Here is a 20,933-nt window from a genome sequence, read left to right on the forward strand (position 1 = left end):
CTAATCAATGGCATAGTGGCACCATCTTTTTTTCCTGCCTTCAGTCTCCAGATGACAACATCTGTGGCAGAAGTTGAGTCCTTTCCAGAAACGGCATCTATCTTTGTAATTCTGCATGCTTTCCCAATGCCTCAGCCAGTGCAGACTGCGCAAAGCTCCTTATCTAGGACTGTGAGAAAGGATAACAAGACTGCTCAAGTATAAAAACAGCAAGTATTTTATTTATCTCTCTTTCTTTCCGCTCAGATTACCATTATCTCTGGTCACTGAGTTTTGTCTTTTGGGCTCCAAATGAAGAGAGTAGTCAACCAGAAGGTAAAGCACTAAACCCAATGGATTACTATACAATCAATACTATAAATACCTATCTGTGTAATATATGTATGTATATAATATATATGTGTCTGGGTGTACACACACACACACACACACACACACACACACACACACACACACACATTTCTGTCCTTTCCTCAGTTTTAGCCCAAGGATGGCTCCTTCATGGATGGCTTTAGACCACTCTATAACTTTCCTCACAGAATGCTTCTACAGGAGATTGGGGTCTCTACATGCTTCAGCCAACTGCTAATAATACCAGACTGAAATGTAAGCCAAAAGAAAAGAACTGGCAAGCTCTTTAACAAGCACAGGGTCCCAACCAGGGGATGGTAGAGAAGGACTATTTAATTTAACTGCCAGTGATAATGGGGAAGAGTGACGATGCTGTCTGCCCTCCACAGTTCCCGTTCCAGTCTGTTGGCTCCACTGTCCTGTACCTGAACCAAATCTCACTGCTGTTATTAATCATGGTTGTACCCAGGCAAACATCATATGCTTTTAAAGTAAATTTGTTATATGAAAACAAGGGGAGAGCAAATCTAGTATACAAATCTCCAAGTGCACCTCCCTGCTTACTAGAAATAGCCCAAGCAAATTGGCAACCAAGTCTTACTTAGTTTGCAAAACTCTAGCATACATTGCTAGCTTCTATCTGCTTCATATGCTCACCTTCATTTGATTAGCTTTGTCCTTTATTTGGCTTGTGTTGGTGATTGTCTTAAAACATATTTCTCTATATTGACAAATGAACACAAAAAATGAAAAAATCTGCATTTTCATGTGCTTTGATGTATTTTACCTGAAATTAATTTTCATCAAACAACTAAGGCAATTTATAAAAATGTAGGAAAGGTAGCAGCTAGTTAGCTCAGAGGATTGAGATCCAGACCTAGAGATGGGAGGTCCTGGGTTCAAAACTGATCTCGGACATTTTCTAGCTGTGTGACCGTGAGCAAGTCACTTAACCCCTTCTGCCTAGCCCTTACAATTTTTCTGCCTTAGAGCCAATCTGATTCTAAAGCAGATAGTTAGGGTTTGTTTTTGTTCTTTAATGTAGTCAGAAATCAGGTCAGCTGTATTGTTTTTACCTAAGAAGTTCTGATGTTACCATACCAAAAAAAAAAATGTTTGAGTACAAAGATGAGCTGGTCATGTAGCAAGAGTGAGGAACTGATAAACAATGGACAGATTATGTGCTCTACTGCCATCCCTGAGTTGTTAAGAGAACTCCAGGAAGAAACCCCATTATATCAGGAGAATTCCCTAGGACTAACTTTTCAGGTGCCAAGAATAAGATTCATATAGACATGGGCACATTGCTCTCTATATAACTGGATGGAATTCTCACAGTGATGAGATTACATATCCCTTGGAAAAACAACATGGAATTTTATGTCTCTCAAGGGAGTATAGTTGAGGCAGCTAGGCAGTATAGCTGATAGAGCACTAGACTTGAAATCAAGAAGACTCCAAGTTCAAATCCTACCACAATCATTCACTAACTGTGTGACCCTGGGTAAGTCACTTCTCTCAGTCTCAAATTGTAAAATGGGTGAAGTATCACCTACTAAATAAAGTTGTTTTGAGGAAAAAATGAAATAATGAATGAAATGTGTTCCACAAACCTTTAAGTGCTAGATAAATGCTAGCTGTTATTCTTATCATAGCAACTTTAGTGTTGCCCACTGGCTAATGTTGACTTTAATATGATGACAGGACAACTGGTCAGTCAGTAATTTCATGTAATTCACAGATTTTGGCAGGTTAGTTTAGTTGATTAGAAAATGCTGCTGCTGAGTCCCAAGTCACAAGGACAAGTTGCCTGTAAACCACTTAACTCTTTGCCAAGGGAAGAAGAGGGTTTCTGTTTGAAAGATTCCAGCTAAAGCCAGTCATCTTATAAATGTGTGCTATGGATAAGGAGCTGGGGGAGAAGAAAGGGAGAAAACAGACGGACACCAGGTGACAGAATAGGAATGACCTGGCTTCATTCAACAACAGAAGAAAAACTCTCTTAAGTGGTCCAGTGAGCATCATGGTAATTTAAGGACAGAACTTTTTTAAAATGCTAATAACATTATTTTATGGCTCTACTGGGTTTTAAAGTTCTTCATTTTCATTTGATGATTAGTCTTTCTGTTTTTGTTTTCCTGCTTTCAAAATCAAAAACTGAAGTGGTATTTATACTTAAGAATATTCTCATTTTCAAAAGGGGTCATAAATCTAGGGACTTAAATGAAAATAACAATCACATTAATATTTCTAAAGCATTTTAACACAGCAAAGGTAACACAATTATTCTCATTTGACAGATAAGGAAATTGAGACTTAGCTTTTAAGTCCATGAACACCTGCCTAATAGTTATCAGAGCCGGGATATGGATATCCTGAATTCCTATTTTTTTCCTATTAGACCAAAGCTATGCCCCTTCCCTACTGTTTTTCTTCCAATAGTTGCCCTATTCCCTAGAGCAGGATGATGACAAGGAAGGAGCAGGTGACAGTCTACCCAGCCCCAGATTTCTTTTGTAAACCATTGCAGTCAAGTTGCTATTTGAAAAGTGGTGTAGAAAAATACAGTCAATCAATGTAATCAGAGGGAGGGAGTATTGAAACCTGGGGGTGCCAGAGTGAAAGGATGGATGTGATATCAGATTGCCCCTTCCCTAAAAAACTTTCCTTTTGATCAAAGAGTCACCACATTTAGTACTTGAAGGGACCTTAAAGGTTTCCTAGTTCAACACTTTATTTTACAGATGAGGAAACTGAGACTTAAAGAGATGAAATGATTTGTCCATGTAGCCTAGGTAGCGGATAGAAGAGGTAGGATCTGAACACAAGCACTGATGCCTCACAGGCATGATGTCCTCATTTTGTTCTTCAGATTTTATCAAGGAGAAATCTTCAGGTACAAATCTCTTTCTATTTCATTGTGGCTCCTTTCTCAGGAAATCTGTGCCTTAGTAAGCACTGATCACTTTTGCTAATCTTCTGTTTTGGCCCCTAATTAAAGGCACTCTCAAATGTCCTTATTTATCAGAACATCTAGAAAATGTCTCCCTCCAGAAGTGAGAGCAGCCTGTATCCATTCATAAACCCAAACACTCAAGGAACATTTATCAAGTACCTACTATATGCAAATAAGTGAGCAGATATAGAACAAGATAGAAAACATGATCCCCTGCCCTCAATCTAACAAACATTTGTTAAGGGCTTATGTTCAAAGCATGAGGCTCCATACCAAGGATATAAAAACTAAACAAGGGGCTCAGTTGTCTATGAAATTGATCATCTATAAACTATGTTCTCCTAGCTCTTGCACCACCTAGGAACTTTTCGCCCATTCTTGATACCCCCAGCCTCTAGTTCCTTGCCTCTCCTTTCCCACATATTTTCCTATATTTTTATGTATACCAGTATGTCATAATGAATAAAGGGACTCAGAACCAGGAAGATTTGCATCCAAGTCATGCCTCTGATACATATTGGCTGTGTCCCCAAGCAAGTTGTTTAATTTCTCAGTATTCTAGGCAATTCTCTTAAGACAATAAATTACAGAGAAAGTAACAGCCTGACTTATTGAGGGGGTTTCCTTACCTGGGAGTTTCCTGTACTAAAGAAATTACAGGTTCAGTCCCTATCCTTATACTTTTATGATATGTCATTTTCCTCGAGACAACAAGGGTTCTATTATTTATTGCCTTAGGCATCTTCAGTGCCTAACACAGAGTCACCAGCATGTGTACATTTTACACACACACATTCATATATAGACAGAAATAAGGATGTGTGTATGTACACATTCACTTGTTACATGTATATACATATGTGCTCAATAAATGCTTATTGATTAAAAATTGCTACCATAGGTGTAATGTCCCTGCACAATCTGCAGGGATCAAGGAGAAAAAAACACTATCCAAAAGCAGAGGACAAACTGAGGGAATAGAAACACCGAGGAAAAGCAACTGCCTGACTACAATGGCTGAGGGGACATGACAGAGGAAAGACTCGGAGCGAACACTCTGATGCAAATACTAACAACATGGCAATGGGTTCAAGTCAAGAACACATATGATACCAGTGGAATCATGCGTCGGCCACGGGGGGTGGGAGGGAGGAAAAGAAAATGATCTTTGTCTTTAATGAAAAATGCATGGAAATGAACAAATAAAATACTATAAAATTATAAAAAAAAAATAAAAATGTTCCATCGCTGCTTCAAAAAAAAATAAATAAATAAATAAGACACAAGCAACATAATTAACCCCTTAGAAAATTAAGAGCTTATAACAAATTGATTCTCTACCTACAGTTAAACTCTGTTCTAGAAATTGACAGTATATTTTAAAACAATCTCAGGGAATCTCATATTCTTTGTTTTAATAAAATGGTTTCAAAATAGCAAAAAAAAAATTGCTACCATAACAGGTCACACAACACTAAGATACATTTATTTAAAGGGAAAACAGGTACAACTTTTTATCTTAAATATTGAATTATTAGATGGTCCTACTCTCATACACTGCCTTGCTTCTATAGCACCCAAAATATCATCCTATATTAGCAAGCACTTACAGTAGCTCACATTTATAAAATTATTATAAACAATACAGATATCTCTTCCACATCACAGCTTTCCCCATCATGGTTTCAATATATCTCGGGTCAGCAAAAGAAATTAAGTGAAATAAGAAAATTGGGGGGAGTTTTTCAGAAGCCCTAGACTATACACAATAGTCAGCAGATGACACAGAAAAGATCTAGAATCTCAGAAATGTCTAAAATATATGAATAGTATTGCACAATACTTACATATGTTATCTTTCAATGCCATAAATATACACAGTTTCTTTTTTATTGTTAAAATAAGTAAAAAAAGTTAAAGTTTGCGAAAAAAACACAAAAGTCAAAAAATTTTTCATGGATTTTCCAGATGGCAGGGGTGCCACCCTCCTAATCCCCATGATGTGGAAGGGACACCTGTATTACATCAAATATGCTCTAATAAGACTATGAGCTAATAGTATCAGGGAATAATACTAAAATCCTAGGAAGAATGCATATAGAACATGTGAGAAATACAGAATTTGGATCATCTGACCCAACCAGCCTCATTTAACACCCAGAAAAGCCAGAAAGTTTAAGTGACTTTGTACCAAGTCACAGGCTGCTAATGAGTGGCCCTCATGGCAGCCATGCTGCCCTCAGATGTCATTCTCTCATTAGTCTTCTCTCTCCCTCAATCTCATTAATATTATTACCATATCCTAAAAATGGAACAAAACATCAAATTATTACACTAATTCACACTCAATGGTCTAAGTTTCTGCTACTCCTAGCTCCATAAATGGAAGTCAGTTACAGTTTCTGAGGCTGAGAAGGAAGTACTTAAAATTAGGGAGGGAGAAGGTTCAATAGCCAAGCCCAGAGCTACACTGTGCAGCAGGCATTGACTATTTTTAGGCTGGGTTCTGAAGAGCCACCAATAGGTGGCCCGCCACCTTCTTGGTTTGCCAGCGATCTCTGGCAGGACAGGTGTGATTCACTGGGCTAAGACTACCATATCTGGAGTCAGAGGACTTGGGTTTCAATCCTAACTCTGGCACTTACTGCCTCTATGGACTTAGGCAAAGCAACTAAACCCCTGCAGTTTCCTCCTGTGTAAAATAAGAGGGCTGGATGAGATGATCTGCAAGGTTGATTCTAAGTTCTAAAATTCAATGACCCTGAATAAGCTGCTGTAGCCCAGCCAAGAGAACTTCTTAGTTTTTAGACCCATGGATCCAAACAGAGAGATGAGAAGCAGCAATAGTAATACTTCAGAGCTGTCTGACTCAGCATCTGCTGCTTGAGGCCAACTTCCAAAGCCAGAGAGGTAAGGGTCTCTGTCAAGGAAGAGCATTCCACTTCCTTGGTTATTCTCAGACAATCAATGCCTCCTTTATAAATTTATCCATGGAAATTTGCTTCCTAGTAAAAGATCTAATCAACTCTTTCACATAGAGCTACAAGCAACTAACAAAAGTTAATGTGTCACTTTTCTTGATTATTTGTATTTGAATTAGGTTGAGTCAAAAAATAATAATTATAATAGAGAAAGGGAGAGGAGAAGAGAGGAGGAAAGAAAGCTCTGGTGAAATGTAAGCTATTGACAGGTTATGTAAAAGAAATTATTTGAGGTAGCACCTCCTGTGGTCATGTTCTGCACAAATAGCCACAAAGCAATTTACAGAATCACAGACACTTAAGAGTCTATTCATTCATTCATTCATTCATTATGCAAATATTTATTAAGCACTTTTTAATGGGAAGAGTACTATTACTAGGATCTGAAAAAGATAAAAAGTTTAAACAAGACCTGCTTCTCCTGCTCTGGTAGAGCTTAAAGTCCAGGAGGAGTATCACACACCAAGGAAAATAACAAGTATAAATAATATGAAATAAGTGCATGATTAGACATTTGCAAAACAAAGTGTTGTGTGAAATGGAAAGGGGGAGTTTTGAAAAAAAGAAGAGAGGAATAGGGATGCTGAAGGGCTCTCATCACTTCATACCTAGGCCCCTTCAACAGTCTTCATACTGATCTTCCTGACTCAAATCCCTCCCTATTCCAATTTACCCTGAAGCATAGGAAAGACTGTGTCACCCTTCTATTCAATTAGCTCTGATATCAAATCCAGGAAATCCAGTATCCAAAATCAAATATAAAAGTCTCTGCTCGGCATTTAAATCTCTTCATACCCTGGCCTCTCCCCACTTGTCCAGTCTTCTTATACCTTATTCCCCTCCAACCACACTATAAATCAGCTACACAACCCTACTTGCGTTGTCTCCCATCTCCATGCCTTGGCACTAACCACCCCCACCCCCATGCCTAGAATGTTCTCCCCCAATTCATTTCCATCTCCTGGATTCCTTGTTTTCTTCTGAGATTCAAATCAAACACCCCTTAAAGGATACCTTTCCTAGTTTCCCCAAATGCTAATGCCTTTCCTTTTCATCTGCTATGTGTATATGTTCCATGTACCTAGTTATTCATCTGTTGTCTCCCCCATTAGAATGTAGGCTCCTTGAGAGTAGTGTATTTGAGGGGAATCAGCCTTTCAGAAGAGAGAGAGGAAAAGAAAGGACAGTGGGGACAGATTTTGCCTTTCTATCTTCAGTTCTTAGTACAGTGCCTGAAACATAATAAAAATACTTAATAAATGTTTATCCACTAATTGAAGAGAACCATATTAGTGGTCTTCTAATCTAATAGCTACCTGGAACATTCAATGAACCCTCTAAGCTACAACATCTCTCAAGGGTATCCATCCAGCCTTCCCTAGAACAGAAGTCAGGAGACTGTAGCCAAGCCTACATTTCTGGCTGGCCAAAGAACACCCACGACACAAACATCCATCCCAACAGGTCACTTGGCCTTTGGGTTTATTTTTAGGCAACGGTGTAACATAATTTCCACAGCTAAATCAAAAGGATTTAATTAAGCTGCTACATCAAATTGGAATTTATCTATTACATTAAAGGATCTCACAGACCAATATCACATGTCTACTCTTAAGAGAACGTGCTTTACTGGCTACAGGATGACAGGATTGTGAGCTAGAAGAGACCAGCTCTCATCCAGTCCAACCCCCACAGCAAGTGACTGACCTCAGGTCAGTCACCAAATCAGTAAAGAGTAAAGGCAGCATTCCAACCCAGATCTTTGGCTGCAAATCCAGTGCCCTTTGTACAATAGCACACAAAACTCATAGAGCTCGTGGCCCTTCAGCCTCTGAGGTGCCCCTCTCAGAAGGGTATTGCAAATATTAAGTAACCAGACAATTGCAATGAGGACTTTTAGGAAACTCAAGCATGATAAAGACCCATGACATCATCATTATTGCATGGTCAGTGTAATCACGCAAGCACTCCAGTCACAGCACAGCACTAGGGCTTCAATAAACAATGAAATAAGAGGCAAATGTTGAGTCACACTGCTTCCCTAATGGTGAAATGGGATTCAATTCAAGTCAACAAGCATGTATGAAGGATTTCTAAATGTTGCAAGGCTCTGTACCAGACGATGCCAGATACAAAAATAAATCAGTAGTTCCTGATCTCAGGGAATTTATATTCTACTGATACAATGTGATAAAGATGCACAAATAGAATAATTTGAGGGCAACTAGGTGGTTTAGCAGATTGAAACCCAAGCCTAGAGATGGGAGGTCCTGGGTTCCAATTTGGCCTCAGACACTTCCTAGCTATATGATCCTGGGCAAGTCACTTAACCCCCACTGCCTAACCCTTAGTGGTCTTCTGCCTAGGAACCAATACCCAGTATTGATTCTAAGACAGAAGATAAAGGTTTAAAGAAACAAATAGTACAATTTGTGAGGGGCAGCACTAAAAAATAGGAAAAGATTTCTTTATGATGTGGCACCTGGGATGAGTCTTTTTTTTTATCTTTACCTTCCATCTTAGAATCAATACTGTGTATTGGTTCCAAAGCAACAGAACAGTAAGGGCTAAGCAGTTAGAGGTTAAGTGACTTGTCTAGGATCACACAGCTAGGAAGTATGTCAGGCCAGATTTGAACTCTGGACCTCCTGTTTCTAGACCTGGCTCTCAATCTATTTAGTCACCTAGTTGCCCCCACCCCATTCCTCCCCTGGTGAATATTAAAGGAAGGAAAGGATTCTAAGAAGTGGGGGGGTGTCTATTCTAGGGGAAGGCATATGCAAAGGCCTGGAGAGAAGAGATGAAATCCTGAGTTCAGAAAACATCAACTAGCTGCAACATAATTTCCAACCTCTTTTTTAAAGAGGAGTAAGCTGAGAAAATATAAAGGACTAGAAAATAGTCAGTGTACTATCATCAGGTACAAGGTACCAGGAATACAAATTTTCTGTCTGAAACAACTTTGAAAAAACTCAACTTCAGGACAGCTACATAGTGCAGTGGATAGAGAGCCAGGCCTGAAGGTGGGAGGATGTAGGTTCAAATTTGACCCCAGATACTTCTTAATTGTGTGTGACTCTGGGCAAGTCACTTAACCCCAACAGCCTAACCCTTACCTGTCTTCTGCCTTAGAATCAATAATTAGTAGATAGATACAGAAGGTAAGAGTTTTATTTTTTTTTTAAACTTAAGATCTCTGTTCAGTGAAATTACCAACTCTGTTGCTTTTATACTAATGATGATCTAAGCTACCCACCTCTTGAGAGATGGATAAATTCAAGATGCAGCATGAGATATACATTTTTGGGTATAGATAGGATGGAATTTTGTTTTGCTTGACTATGTACATTGTTACAAAGAGTTTTTTTTTATTTAAATGGGGATTGGAGAGAAAAATAAATGCTTGTTGATTAAAAATATAAAATGGGGACAAAAAAGCCAACAAATATTCTGTTTGTTATCTAACATCTATACCGAGAACCAGCTCTAGTAAAGTTGGAAGAAATCTAGCCTCTGCATCCAAAGACCTCAGTTTTTGCCTCAGACTTTTCTATCACATACTAGTTATAAAACTGCAAGCAAGCCATTCATTCTCTTCTGTCCCAGTATCAACATCTGCCTAATTTATAAGATTATAATCAAATAACCAAATCAACACAATTAGTGGTAAGTAGGTAAAAGTGCTCTGAAAACACTATACAAACTGTTGCTAAATACTATTTCACAAATTTTTATTTTAAAAGTAAACAAGGAGTTGAATTGAAAGTTGCTTTTTGTTGGGTTTTTGTTTGTTTGTTTTGGCTTGTTTTGTTTTTGAGTAGCCATTTGGTCAAAAAGTTACTTTCCCTCTCCTGAGGGGGGAAAAAAAAGTTCTTCCCCCAAAAGTAACTGACAGTATCTGTTTGGTAACTTTGACAAGAGGGGGGAAAAAAGAGATAAAATGCTTTTATGCAAATTTGATTTCCCTATAATAATCTAGAGCTATTCTGCTAGAAGGAATTATCTCCGCAGGCTGGCAGCTGCAGTAGGCAGTGAATTAAAAATGGCTCTGTATATGGGAAAATCTGTGCTATAATCAGTGCTATTCTTAGAGAGGACATCAATCTAACCCGGCTCCCATGATGCTCTATTTATGTGAATGACATACAAGCATGATGTAGAAATTCCCATTACATCACTAACTGAGCTTCTGGTGAACACAGGCACACACATGTGCAAACAGGAGCTCAGCCTGGTTTTCCCCAGCTCTGTGGCAGTGGCTCATCCAGGCTCCCAACAGCTGATAGAGGATAACCTTTGGTGGGGGTGGGGGAGGAGGAATCTTTCCCCAATGGTTTATTCAAACCCAACTTTAAAACAAACTACATACTCTCTGGGTTTGCTATAAGGCTCCCTCCCAAGAGCTTTCTTCTTTTTCCTGCTGTTTAGATACACTCAAAGCTTGGTTCCCAGGTCACAAGACACTAGGACAAGGAAATGTTACATGAGCTCTCTTTGTGTATTAGAGAGCACGTGCTTTGGAAAAGTATTTTAAGAAGGAAGCAACCACTGCAGTTCTGCACACAAAATGTCATCAAGTTTTTAATGATGCAGCTGCATGGAGAGGAAAAAATGCATCGCTACTGAGCGGGTGATGCGTTCCAGTTAACTCGTGCCCTCGTATACCCTGCCCCCCCTTCCTAATGCTGTCGTCATAGCAGGAATGTGGAGCTGTAAATAAATACGAGCCATTACATCTATATACCAAGTGACTGCTTCCTCAGATAATCTCCTGGTGCTATTTCCCTGGTAATCTACAACCTCGTGCTTCCCGTGAGTGGTAATCCTTCTTCCCCAGTGTCACACACACTTGCAAACTGTCTCTGCTTGAGTGAGGGATTTCAAAATTAAACAACCTAGGGGGCTTACTGTTTTAAGAAACCATTTGGTGTAATTTTCAAATAACTCCATGCACTCCACAGTAGAAAACTGAAACATTACATCGATTAATCTGGTACTGGTGTCATCTTTTTCCTAATCACTTAGAGAAAACAGCTTTTGTGTCAAGAATAAAAACATATGTACATGTGTATGTAAACACAGGACTGATTCAGGGATCTCTAGCCTCAGGAGAAATTCTCGCAGCAGCTTGTTCCATTTGGCCCCCTATAAAGGGAACCTGACATGGAGAGAACAGCCTGAGTAATCGGCTACCAGTTTCAGAGGCACCAAAAGCAGACTCTCACAAATATGACGATGTATCGCTAACTGTTTGGGCCCCAGTGAGAACATCAATCCAGCTCCTAGTCCTGTTATTCAGAGCCAAAAGAAATACTGTTGTTGTTCCTTTAAAAATGTTCCCCAGGGAGTGAAGACCTTTCTGGTTACATTTCAGAATTCAACAGATGGTTCTTTCTGTTTGGTTGGTAACAAGAACAATGTCATGGCGTTTTTCTTAAGTGTCCTATTTTAGATTTTTTTTTTCCTTTAAGCTATTTCAGCCATAGAAACCAGAGGACAACTAGGTGAGCACATCTTCTTTCTCCTCCAAACCACAACTCTCTTTGATCCTGGGAAGATCAGAAACATACAGGTGCAGAGGGAGGAAGCTGGATGCATTAACACTTCAGTGGGAAGACTAAGTCTAACAGCATCAGGGGTTAATTGAAAAGACAGCTGTATCCATTTTGCTCATTACTCTATGTGTAAACTGCAAGTTACATATGAAAATATTTTCTCGAAAAATCAAATTTCATGTTGCAACTTCCTTCAGGAAGCCACTAAGTATCTGACTAGACCAAGGATCTCTATTTAGAACACTGATGGCCTGTGCATCCTTTCACAGAGATAGCATACTACTACTACCACCGCGCCACTCCCATTCTGTGTAAGGGCAGGAATACAAATCTGAAGAAAAACTGCAAAAGATATCAAATGAAGTCTTTCTGGATCAAGAAAGCCCTTTCTATCATAATCTTTTGGGGGCACGTATGGCTTGAAGAAAGCGGAAAGGTATACAGTAACTATCTTACATCACAGGATAATCAAATTCAAGTGAAAAGGAAACTACCTGCAGAAGTTGTCTAATCCAATCCACGGGGTTAGAGGGTGGTGAGCAACTAGACCTGTAATTTCACTGTAGAGAGCTCCCTGAGAAGAAATTCCTACCAATGTAGATCAGTTCCATTTTACCAATGCAGATCTACCCCTTCTCTGTATGATGTTAGAAAGTTGCCTGAGCAGTTCTCAGCCAAAGAAATCAAAACTATTAATAAGCACATGAAAAAGTGCTCTACATCTCTTATAATCAGAGAGATGCAAATAAAAACAACTCTGAGGTACCACCTCACACCTAGCAGATTGGCTAACATAACAGCTATGGAAAGTAATGAATGCTGGAGGGGATGTGGCAAAGTAGGGACACTAATTCATTGCTGGTGGAGTTGTGAATTAATCCAACCATTCTGGAGGGCAATTTGGAACTATGCCCAAAGGGTGATAAAAGACTGTCTGCCCTTTGATCCAGCCATAGCACTACTGGGCTTGTACCCCCAAAGAGATAATAAGGAAAAAGACTTGTACAAGAATATTCATAGCTGCACTCTTTGTGGTGGCCAAAAATTGGAAAATGAGGGGATGCCCTTCAATTGGGGAATGGCTGAACAAATTGTGGTATATGTTGGTGATGGAATACTATTGTGCTAAGAGGAATAATAAAGTGGAGGAATTCCATGGAGACTGGAACAACCTCCAGGAAGTGATGCAGAGCGAAAGGAGCAGAACCGGGAAAACATTGTACACAGAGACTGATACATTGTGGTACAATCAAAGGTAATGGACTTCTCCATTAGTGGCAATGCAATGTCCCTGAACAATCTGCAGGGATCTAAAAAACACTATCCACAAGCAGAAGATAAACTGTGGGAGTAAAAATACTGATGAAAAGCAATTGCTTGACTACAGGGGTTGAGGGGATATGACTGAGGGAGAGACTCTAAATGAACACTAATGCAAATACCAACAACATGGAAATGGGTTTGAATCAAGAACACATGTGATACCCAGTGGAATTGTGCATGGGCTATGGGAGAGGTGGTGGGAGGGAGGGGAGGGAAGAAAAGAAAATGATCTTTGTTTCCAATGAATAATGTTTGGAAATGACCAAATAAAAATTTAAAAAATTTTAAAATTTTAAAAAAAGAAAGTTGCCTGAGGACACTGAGAATCCAAGTGACTTACCACAGTGTCAAAGAGCCTCTCTGAGTCAGAAACAAAGTCTTCCCACCTCTGAGGCTAGCTCTCTATCTACTATGCCAAGCTCCCTCTACATATGAGGAAATTGAGGCCAAAGGATATTAAATAACTTGCCAAGGTCACACTGGCAGGAAAGTAATAGATCTATGGGATCCAATGCAAGTATTCTGACTAAACCAGTGTTTAGAATTTAAAAGATAGATTAGACTTGTTCTGCTTTGACCCAGACGGCAGAATCATGAAAAGTGGGTGGAAGCTGCTGAAAGGCAGATTTAAGCTCAGTGGAAGAATAAATATCCTAAGCATGAGGGTTTTTCAAAAGTGAAAAGGTTCTTGCTTATCTAGTCTGTTCTCCAGAACCACTTTTCTATTTTTCAACCAGAGTAAAAAGGAAACTTACTATATTCCTTTAGATAGAAGTGGGGGACCCTAACTGTAGAATGGCATATACACTTGGAGAAATGGACCACTTGAATGAGTTTTGCTTAATTTTTTTTCTTTGTTTCAAGGGAGGAACAAATGGTAAGAGGTAAATTGGTAAATAATACTGGGAAATGGTTGATATAAAAAAAACAAGATACAATAAGTACTGATATTTACATAGAACTTTACATTAATCTCATTGGAACTGTACAGCAACCCTGAGAAGTAGGTATTATTATCTCCATTTTTCAGAGGAGGAAATTGAGGCAGAGGTTCAATGACTTATCTAGGATCACACAGGTAGTGAATGAGGCCAGATTTTTAAATCAGGCCTTCCTGATTCAAGGTCCATTATTGTATCCACTGTGCCATGTAAATAACCTGACAAATAATAGTTATTAATAGGAGAAAAAGTGGAAGGGGTTACCTTAGGAGAAACAGATATTCCTGCTTACATATAAATTGAACTAGATGCCTTCTGAGGCCCCTTCCCACTCTAAGATTCTGTCACGGAAAGCTCACTACAATGATCATTTAATTTCCAATCATTTGTACTCACCAGGATGTACTAGTGACTTGGGGCCTACAGAGAAAAAAACCTAATTGTATGTAATGCTATGCTGAGAACCAGACAAAGGAGATGCCAATTTACCCCTGAAATTCTGCCTCAATTGGTTTCATAAGAATGGTTTTTTTTTATACCAAGTAATTTGAGAGGGGCAGCAAAATGCAGTACAAAAGATGCTGAATTTAGAATCAGAATATCAGAGTTCTAATGCCAGTTCTGCCACTTATCTGCCTCTGTGAACTTTGGCAAGTCTCTTAATCTCTCTTGGTCTCAGTTTCCTCAACTGTAAAATGAGGGGATTGAGCTGGATAACCTCTAAGGTCCCTTCCAGATCTAAATTTATGATTCTATTATTCCAAGTGCTACCAGATACAATATCACCCAGTGGGACAAAATATAATTCATTTACTCTTAATAACACCTTGACAAGGCAATAAGGTGACTCAAATTACCTGCATTAAATAAAACTCCCAAATGGTGCTGTTGATGCTTCCCAAAACTATGTTTTTATGAGATAATGTATGTAAAGTACTTCAAAAACCTTAAAAGTACAATATAAATGTCAGCTATTGTTATACTCCTCAGTTTGCAAATGATGGTTATATAAGAGACAAATTTCTATAATTTTAATCCTGTTTTCCTACTGATCTAATCTAGAGAGCAAAGGACTGGGGACTAGCAGATATGTTTTCTAGACTCACATTTGACAGCTGTTCATTTGAGTGATCTGGGACAAGTCACTGACCTCTCAGCTTCTATTTCCTCACCAATAAAATGAGGGTTCTAGAATTGTGACTCTGCTCTAGGATGTGTTCTAAAATTAAATAATTTTGGCCCTGAGACATGACAGAAATTCCAGGTCTTACTTAAGAATGCAGCAAGCCTTTAAAAATCATATATTTGATGAAAAAAATCTGTAGCTTCTTAATAAAACATTAACAATAATTAAGTTTAAAGCCATACTTAAATAGAAAATGTGGTGCTATAAAAACGTAGGTAAAAAGAAAAGTATCATCTGCTCTAGAGAAAAACTCAGAGCATTTGGGGAAGGATGGAGAGGGGAAAAAAGAAAATGAAGTGATGTCAGGGGCCACTAAAGTTCTCCTTAATGGTTCATCCCAGGCAAGTTGATCCTGGTTTCTCAAAAGTTATGTCAGGAAAACTCAGGCTCTTACAGGGTCTACCAAATTGGGAAGTCCTTAAATAGAAGCCTACCAATTTTCAGCAAAGTTAATCACTAAACGGTACACCAAGTAAGAAGGAATTTTTTAGCCATAGACATTCTTAGAGTCATCTTATGAGGGGTGGGTAGAGGAGCTCTGATCTGTAGCAGGAGCAAAAGTATCCATGGAACTGAAATCACAGATTTTGAAATATTTTAGGGAGGGATTTTAAATTTAAAGATAGTTACTAAATGCCCCTTTTGTTTATGTCTCTGGGTAACATCATATATTGTAGTAAAGTGATAGATTTGGGGTCAGAGAATCTAGTTTAAAATTTTAGCTCTACTACTCATCAACTATGTGTCCTTGGAAAGGTCATTTAAGTTTTTTGGTTCTCTATTTTCTAATCTATAAAATGAGGAGGTTGACCTGGATCCCTGGTTCTTAGCCTTTTTTGTGTGTGTCACAGACTACTTGGACAATCTGTTGATACTGAAGGACCTCTTTTGAAAATAACGCTTTAAATTAATAACATAGTCTGGTGAAACTCAGGGACCCCGTCTTGGGATGTCTTTAAATTTATAAAATTAAATACACAGAATAACAAGGAAACCAATTCTATTGAAATACAGTTGTTAAAATATTTCTTAAAACAAGTTCATAAACTCCAGGTAAAAACCCCTGTTGCTGGATCATCTCCCAAAAAGTCCCTTTCAGTTCTAACTCCCTGTTTCTACCTCTGAACTTCTTAGTGGAATCTAGGAGGCAACTTTGTAATCTATTAAAGTAGAATTTAAAAGACAACTTTGTAAATCCATAAATGGAGTTTAGGAGGCAACTTTGTAAATCTAAAAGCTCTTCATAAACAGGAGTCATTATTACTGAATGAGTGCTGAAGTCTCAAAAAGCATTGCATCTCCACTAGCCTTCCAGAAAAATGTATTGCCTCATTTGTGTTTGGCCCTAAGCTTTTTTTACACTCTGGAGGAAGAAAGGTGAGAAGATAAAAGCAATGAAGTCCAGGAATAGAAAAGATTATAAGTAGAAAAGGCTGCAGAACCCTGAAAGAGCAAGATTCAAGGAGAAAGCTCAAGGGAAGAATGTTTTCCAGTTGCAACAAGATGCCATCCCCTAAATGAATGACTCCAAGGAAGATTCCTCTAACAAAAGGTAGTTGCAAATACATGTGAACCAATAACCTTACCTCTAAGTCAAGTGGCAAAAATAATGCATTTACTAGGCTAGATTGCTTGCTGAAATCTCAGGGAGTCCAAACCAGCTCTTGCTCACTGTGGGCTGCCAAAACATCCTACAATGGCCATTGGCAGTGTCCAAGGCTTAACTTTAAAACACCAACCCAGGTTGTAGCATTTAATATAGGACCTGCACAATCTGCCCTCTCCTTTCTCAAAGGACTTTGCTTTCACCTCTCTTTCTCTCCATAGGCTGGAGCCACCAGAAGAAGTATTTCTTTTTTTGGCTCTGTATCTCTAGCACCAGGTAAAATGCCTGGCACATAGTAGGTGCTTAATGAATGCTTGTTGAGTTGGACTGCTGAAAGTTCATCTTCCTTGAGATTAGTTGGGCTAGCTCTTTACCACTGGTAGTCTACAACATTTAGAAAGGCAATCGTCCCCACTGCCATGCATTATTTTTAAAAATACTATGTGCATGACATCTGCAATAAAGTGGTCAATTTCAACCTCTAATTAATGTTTTCAGGTGCTTTATGTGTAACTGAGAAGTCTGCCTTCCTCTTTTTTAAGTATCTAAAGACCTCAGAGAAAAAGTTTAGCTAATGTCTGGTCAGCATGGGGCCTAGAGGAAAGAGGCAGAGTGGAAGAGAGAACACTTTATCTCTTACAAATGTTAAAGGAGAGGTCCTAAATGCTCCAGTCCAGATACCTTCCAACATGGGAAAGATGACCATCAGCATAGCCCTCAAGACCAATTAGTTTCCTGTTTTTCGTTCTAGGCTTAATGGGCACCCAGTACTGATTAATTCAGTTTCCCAGGTACCTCCATACCAGGAAGGCTGTTTGATGAGCCAACACAAGTATTCCAGGTGTTTTCATAGGCCTAGCTCTTTTTAAGCCTTCAACCTGTGTGACCTTGAACAAATCATTTAACCTCAGAGGAATCCATTCTCTCAGCAAAATTTGGCCTAGATGATCCTTATCTAAGGCCCTTTCCCACCCTGAAATTCTATTATTCTATGACACCCTCACATTGACAGTCTAAAAGCGTACAATATTTTAGGACTGAAAAATAAAGTCTTCTCTTCTCCTCTCCCCACACTTCCCTTCCCCCAAGAAAACTGCATGGGGAATTCACAAGTGGCAGGATGTAATTACCCAAGTTGAAATTTCACCAGGATACCTGCATTAACAAGCTGCTTGTTACTAATCATCTTATTAATGAGAATGTTTGCAAAGTGTTTTGTGCTCCTCAGAGAGGGCTCTGCACAAACACCCGTAGTGGTGACAACAGGAAACTGCCAGTATCTGAAGATCCCTGAATTAGAAGAGATAAGAACATTGGACCCAAATGTGTAACTCAGTACTGCATTGTGGGTGTAAGGACATTAAACACCTTTCTAAGTATGTTGGGGAAGGAGAGAGAAAAGGAGACTAAGCCTAGAAACTCGCCTATATATCCAGACCTGGGTTTCTTAACCTAAGGATGATGACTTTTTTGGTTGTTGGTTTAATGTTTTGACAGCTGTATTTTCATATAATTGTCTTCCTTTGTATTCCTTTTTTGCATTTAATTTTTATGCACTTAAAAACATGATTCTGATGAGTCTATAGGGTTCACCAATAGAATGAATGTCCAAGGGTGCCTTGACACCAAAAAGGTTTAGAACTCCCACCCTAGGCAAGACTTTAGAAGATCCCCCAGATAAAGGGGAGGCTTATGGAGGGGAAGTTTAACTCTTCAGGTTCAGAATGTTGGCTGATGGTACCAGGTGAGGGGAGAGGGGAGGAACAGACACAGAAAAAGAATTCACATCCTCCTTAAAAATGGAAATCTACCGGAGAACCCACCTGGAAGGAGGACCTCTACCTAACTCAAATGTCACTGATCCTGCATCTCTGAGCTCTCTGTGAAAGCTAGAATCAACAGTAAAATAAATAGTAGCTACAGGGTTAAAAGAGGGATGGGAAAGAAGAAAACCAAGATCAAGTCATATGGAGGCACATTTTACTGAAGCCAAGAGAGATTAGATAACTTATTCAAGGTCAGCTTCAAACTCAAGGGGTCTAATTCCAAGGCTAGGAACCCTTCCACTGCACAATGCCATTAAAACACATGGAATTAAACCTAGGATCATGTATTCCAATCTTATTGTTTAAAGAGGAAACAGAGGTCTAGACCAATCAAGTGACTGGCTCAACCTCACAGACCAAATTACTGATAGAACCAGGACTAAAATCTGGGTTTTCAGCCTTCCACTGTTCTTTCCATCCACTTCTGGATACTTTGGCCTATTTTGTCTTTCTGTTAGAAAAATCAATTAGGAAAATGGTTCAATGTGCAAAATTTCCTCTTACAGACAATTCTTCAGGGATACACTTATTCTGTGTATCAGAGAAAACTGTCATATTCAAATTAAACTACTGTGGACATTTTTGAGTTCTGTCCTATTCCACATGTCTTCTCACAACTGTTTCTGCTATTTTAATTACAAATGAAATCTCATATCTTCCTTTTGGCCTTTTACTGACACTTTTTAGATGTCCAATCATACTTAACTTTCAATCAGCATCTTTTCTTTCAAAAGCTAATAATTAAAATCATTTAGCTTCACAGAGAAGCAATAACTCTTGCATTTCAATACTTTGGTTCTTCCTTTTAAGGGCAGAGGGGAGGCTTCTGTTTTTACAAAATGGGCTTCTGTTTTAAAAAGAAAAGAAAACTATATTTTTCAAACAGTGCCATGTGTATTTCACAATAATACATATGCTGTAGTATTTTTCAAGGGTAGAGAAATGACTTCAAGCCTGAAGAATATGAACACAAAGAGGGTCTGTATAGAACATACCACCTTCAAGCAGCTTGGTCTCCTCGATTCTGGGACCACTTCCCTCCAGATTCTTCCAGCTGCTGAACACCAAATAAAAGAGCTCTTCTTCCTCAGAGGCCACAGATCAAGACACCATCTGTTGCTCATTTGGAGGAGATTGTCCTGCTCAGAAACTGGGGAAATGTGATAGTTCCAATTGTTCTCATCATCCCTCACCCTTCCTCTGCCACCCACTCCACCCACTAAACTCTCCCATCAACACAGGCAATGCCAGCTCCTAACCAAACAAGCCCTCCCCACTCAGTAGTATCCTTGATTCACAAATGGTTCAGAAGAATGTTTATCCAGCTCTTGGATACCCATGTGGCACCATTCACACAACTATGCTGTCTCCAGAAGCCTGGAACACAAAAGCAGCCCTATTTCAACTTCTGCCTTCAAGAAGGCTTTATAGTTCACAGCCAAACTATGTACCCATGACCATCTTTCTCTATGACAACATTGCCATCTAGTGGTCAGGTGAGCCAAAAAGAGAGCCCATCTTGCCTTCATCCTCCTGGAAGGATTAACTTAAGACACCTGCAAATCCTTCCTTCCCCTCTAAGAGGCAGCTGAAATGACTGGATGCCTGTAGTGGCCAGCCCACAGGCAGCATTAGTAATCACCCATCTAATCTATTAAGCCTCTGTCCTACTGACTATTAATAGTCTCATTGTCTCAACCGCAGCAAAACACACAAAAGGGTGGGTATCACAAGGAGAAGGAAAAACAGTTCCTGCCAATGTTAGCACTTCTTGGTCAAATGTCTTCTCAAAGAATCAGGTGCAAACAGCACTAATGCCAGAACCAAGCTTACTTCTAGCCCTCGCCATCTCTAAAATCAGACAGAATGATTTTAAAACCAAAAGAAGAAAAACAAGCTATAAAGGCTGGTAATGAGATTTTGGTACTTTATTCCATCCATAAACTGCTTGATCTGCTCTTGACATTTATGATGTCAGCAGATACTCATGATTGAATTACAACCTTGTCTTACATTAAACAACATAATGATGTATACATTCGGCAAAGACTACAATTTGAAGAGAATGATCTGGCAGGCAGTTAATGGGGGAGGGAGGAAGGGAGGGAACACAATTCAGCTCATTTCAAAGCCGAACTCATTTTTTCTTAAATAGCCTAGTATACCTTGGAAGAGAATTTGTACACCATGGCTAAATATTCCATGTTA

At 39.1% G+C, this 20,933-nt stretch overlaps 1 protein-coding gene and 1 long non-coding RNA gene across 5 annotated transcripts in view; both read right to left on the reverse strand.

Moving 5' to 3' along the window:
- Window positions 1–20,933, reverse strand: part of PPARGC1A (PPARG coactivator 1 alpha) — an 800,952-nt gene that overhangs the window by 735,185 nt on the left and 44,834 nt on the right. The window lies entirely within an intron of this gene.
- The window catches only part of LOC103097266 (uncharacterized), a 68,905-nt gene that overhangs the window by 5,283 nt on the left and 42,689 nt on the right, over window positions 1–20,933 (reverse strand). Inside the window, exon 1 of the long non-coding RNA XR_008912845.1 lies at window positions 1–20,933. This exon is cut by the window's right edge and continues 42,689 nt beyond it. This is a non-coding gene — a long non-coding RNA (uncharacterized LOC103097266).

This window comes from Monodelphis domestica, chromosome 6 (assembly GCF_027887165.1).
Source record: "Monodelphis domestica isolate mMonDom1 chromosome 6, mMonDom1.pri, whole genome shotgun sequence".
NCBI classification, from domain to species: domain Eukaryota; kingdom Metazoa; phylum Chordata; class Mammalia; order Didelphimorphia; family Didelphidae; genus Monodelphis; species Monodelphis domestica.